This window comes from Suncus etruscus, chromosome 6 (genome assembly GCF_024139225.1).
Source record: "Suncus etruscus isolate mSunEtr1 chromosome 6, mSunEtr1.pri.cur, whole genome shotgun sequence".
In the NCBI taxonomy this organism is placed as follows: domain Eukaryota; kingdom Metazoa; phylum Chordata; class Mammalia; order Eulipotyphla; family Soricidae; genus Suncus; species Suncus etruscus.
The window spans coordinates 137466877-137471582 of NC_064853.1; the positions used below are offsets into that span (position 1 = coordinate 137466877).

Sequence of the window (4706 nt, forward strand, 5' to 3'; positions counted from 1 at the left end):
CCCGAAAGACAAAAACAAGGTCTTTTGAAAACCCACACAGCTCAGCAAGGCCCCACCCCTTTCTCAGTGTGTTCTAGAAATATCTTTGGAGTGGACACTTCCCCCCCACACACACCCCTGCCTAACCTTTTACAGTAAAATTACTCTCACTACCTGGGTAAATTTTTTCTCACAGAAGATGAGAACCAAAACACAACTCTACAACTTTTTCTGTTTGCTCTGTAATTGGGCTCCCAATAACAGAAATACCTCCCACATCACAGCTGATGGTCTTTCACTCTGTGATCTCAAGCACCTTTTCTGAGTCCATCTTAACTCCTCCTAAACTGTTAAGCTCCCCTAAATTGCTCTGCAGTGGCCCAGGCAAAAGGTAATTTCTCTAAGCCCACCTCGCAATGGAGAAATTACCTGCATGTAATGTCCATGAGTTAGTTCTCAGGTTCTATGTGTCCTGGTTCAGATATCGTATGTTGAGTCCAAGGAACTTGTCCACTGGCCACTCAGAATGACAGGAGGTGAGTCACATATGTCCACTCCCCATACTTGTGAGCTCACTCTGTGAGAAATATTCTAGTATAAAATCTTTCAGGGAGGGGAGGCAGGGCTTAGGAGGGGGGAAAGAGGAGTGAGGCTGTAGGACAGGACACAGGAGGGAGGGTTCTAGCAGACACAACACCAAGGACTTAGAAATCACATCATCTCCTCTCCTCTTCAATGTCCCAGCTAAGATCTATACAAGATGTCAACCACAGCAGCTTTGTGAAGTTGGCCATGATATAATGGCCTAGTACAGGAAATACTTAGGAGTTTAGGAGGGCATGTCTCTAACTCTCGAGATAAGGTTCAAAGGGTTAAGAGCACGTTTTGCCTGCAGGAAGACCAGGATCAAACCCCAGCATATCACTGTCTCTGAGAACTGTCAGAAGTGGCACCTGCATGCTGTGCCAGAAGTAGCCCAAAGGCACTAACCTGTATGAATATCCCATCAAAGTCAAAAACACCTTATGCAAGTGTGTATATCAACTAAGAGAAAAAAATGTAATATTCATTGAAAGTCAGAAAGAACCAGGGTTCTGAAAAGTAGAGAGAACATAAATACCTGAGAATTTACTGAATTGTAGTATAATGTCTGAACTCCTATAGTCACATCTGCTTTTTCTGAATCCAAGGAGTAAAACCCTACAATTGAGGACAGGGTTATAAGAAGAATATATTTATTCAACACTTACTCTATGCCACAGATTGGAAATATAGATTCATTTTGTTTGTTTGGGGACCATACCATATTTTTGTGCTTAGAGCTCACTCCTGAATAAGTTCTCAGATATCACTCCAGACAGACGCAGAAGACCATATGGGATGCCAGGGACTGAACCTGAACAGCCATGAGTGAGGAAGTTGCCATTCCCACTCTGCTATTACTCTACTTCATGACATGTGTGATGTGAACTACCCTATATGATGAGTTTAATCCTCAAGTTCCTAGTATCTAAGCATTGGAGAGATCACACTAAAACATCCATATTTATCCAAATGAATTATTTTATAAATATACATTTATATACATATTGTTTTGGTTTTGGGGGGGCCACACCCATTTGACGCTCAGGGGTTACTCCTGGCTATGCGCTCAGAAATCGCTCCTGGCTTGTGGGGACCATATGGGACGCCAGGGAATCGAACCGCGGTCCATCCTACGTTAGCGCTTGCAAGGCAGACACCTTACCTCTAGAGCCACCTTCCGGGCCCCACATTTATGTATATTGTATGTAAAGTTATAGTAAATACATTGTCCATTGTCTTTTATTTATTTATTTTTTGTTTTTGGGCCACACACCAACAGTGCTCAGGGGCTACTACTGACTCTATGCTCAGAAATCCCTCCTGGCAGGCTCAGGAGACCATACGAGTAGCCAGGATTCGAACCACTGTCCTTCTGCATGCAAGGAAAATGCCCTACCTCCATGCTATCTCTCTGGCACCAAGGACTCATTTTAAATAGGTGTCAAGGGATTCATAGATCCAATTAATGTTAACTCATCATGACACACTCAAAAAGGAGAGAAAACAAAATTTTGAGTCCTGATTGTGACTCCTCAGAAGAGAGAGTTTTCTGATGTTTCCTTATCTGTGAGAAAATTGATATCAAAAGAATAGAGAACTTTGAAGAAGGAAAAAAGACCATAAAATCGGAATGAAGTGTCTTTTGGGTTTTTTTGGTTTGGGTTGAGGGTACATCTGGTGATGTTCAGGGATTATTCCTGGCGCTGTACTCAGACATTAGTCATTGCCATTCTCAGGGGATTATATGGAATAATTTCCAGGCCAGCCAGTGCAAAGTATAATATATATCTGGTCCAGGGTCTGAATAAAGGGTTTGCCTCACCTGCCTGGTGGGCACAGCAACCAACTACTGATTTCCCAGGACCAGGACCTCCCAGAGGTTGCACATGAGCAGACAGGAACAGATGCAGACTGCCCAGCACTAGCCTTCCTTTGTTTTTCCCTCTTTAATACCCAGTTAGCTCTTTCTGCTTACAATACTAAAATCATCATTGACTAAGCAAGCAGAAAGAAAATTCGCTAGTAATAAGAAGGAAATGGATCATTTCCGTGGTCATTCAGTAAAAAAATTTAAATTCTGAACAACCTTAGGCAAAATTAGAAAATTAATTCAGCATGCATGTTGGGTGTAAATAGTGCTGACACAGCAGGGAGGCGGCTGATGGGCAGGTTCTCAGGTATAAAACCAAGATATAATATGAAAAGGAATGGCCCTCTTCCAGTACAGAAACAGAATCTCCTGAGATGCAGGAAATGAGACCTGATAAGATTTTGAATGATAACAGCACCACCAGAGATTAGGAGACCCAAAGGAGAAGAGATGTTAATGTTTTAACCACCAGGTCAATTCATAAATCATCTGGTGAGTATCCCCATTGTGTTTTTTCCTTGTCACTTCATTTAACCTTCTATGAAAATCATAAACCTGATTTGAACTACTTCTGTGCAATACTTCTACCAACCAATTACTTGTTAAAGTGGAATACAGGTATCCGGAAAACCACACAACTCCAGCAAGGCAAAATGGGAAAGGTAAAGACTCACTTCAACATCGTCGTTATCAGGCACGTCGACTCCGGCAAGTCCACCACCACTGGGCATCTGATCTACAAATGTGGCTGCATCAACAAGAAAAACATCGAGAATTTTGAGAAGGAGACCTCCGAGATAGGAAAGGGCTCCTTCAAGTATGCTTGGGTCTTGGATAAGTTAAATTTTAGTGTGAACTTGGTATTACCATTGATATCTGTCTGTGGAAGTTTGAGACCAGCAAGTATTACATGACCATCATTGACAGGGCACAGAGACTTTATCAAAAACATGATTATAGTCACCTCTCAGGCTGACTGTGTTGTCCTGATTGTTGCTAGTGGCGTTGGTGAATTCAAGGCTGCTATCTCCAAGAATGGGCAGTACCACAAGCATGCCATTCGGGCTTACACACTAGGTGTGAAGCAGCTTATTGTTGGTGTTAACAAAATGGATTCCACTGAGCCACCCTACAGCCAGAAGAGATATGAGGAAATTGTTAAGGAAGTTAGCACCTACATTAAGAAATAGGCTACAACCCAGGTACCTTAGCATTTGAGCCAATTTCTGGTTGGAACGGTGACAATATGCTAGAGCCAAGTGCTAACATGCCATGGGTCAAGATATAGAAAGTCAACCCAAATTGGAGACAAAAACCTTTGAGGATGCAAAACAGCAACTCAGATTTATTGATTCTCAGAGTACCTTGGGTCCACCACACTGTCCTGATGCAGCAGGGTTTTCCATCTCTGGTGAGACCCCGAGCATTCAAACATACAAGCATTTAAAGAAAATCATAGGGTACTGAGCACACAAAACAAAACATTTCATAGGTTACATGTAAGTGATACAACATGAAATCACCAATAAAAATCTCAGGAAAAGGCATGATTCCAGCCCCTTCATGACATCATTTGTTTCAGCCCTTATTCTGATGTTTTCCGAGATATGAGTATGACCTCCTGGTGGTCACTAGTTGCGTTCTGATTTGGTGTAGGGAATGTCCCATGCTAATGGTTTCCCTAGATATAGGTTGGATCCTTCAGGTGGTCTCCTAATCTACATGGTGGAGAATACATTCTCTTGACAGCTTAGTGACCGGAGGCATTAGTGGAAGGGAGCCTTGATTATTACATCATACGTCAAGCAAACCAGTGACAGAAGCGAGAATAGCATTAAACTAGATTTTATCCTTATTCTATACATATAGTGCCATCTGTGTGTTATTCTCTTTTTAGTGACTTGTGCAATCATTCCTCTGAAGTAGTGGTGCAAGCGATAGGGCATTTGCCTTTCATTACTTACTCTGGGACCAATAACAAAGATCCTAGCCTAGGCTTTGGCCTTGGATCTGTACAAAAACAAAGATTTCCAATCCCAGAGAGGTCTGGCCTTGATAACTGCAACAGAACAGGACTTCTGGAAACATAATGAAAATACTCTATCCCAGGCTTCGTCCTAGGATGGGTGCAAAAACCAAGATCACCATTTATAAAAGACTGATTACAACAACAGTGATGGAACAGAACTTTTAGAACTGTAAAGAAGGACTATCTTAGGCTTTGTTCTATGACCTGTGTAAATACCAAGATCTTTAGTTAGAGAGGCCTGAT

General features: G+C 42.0%; 1 pseudogene; it reads left to right on the forward strand.

Moving 5' to 3' along the window:
- Positions 1 to 3087: 3087 nt before the first annotated feature.
- LOC126011914 (elongation factor 1-alpha 1-like) lies at positions 3088 to 3722 on the forward strand (annotated as a pseudogene).
- Positions 3723 to 4706: the final 984 nt, after the last annotated feature.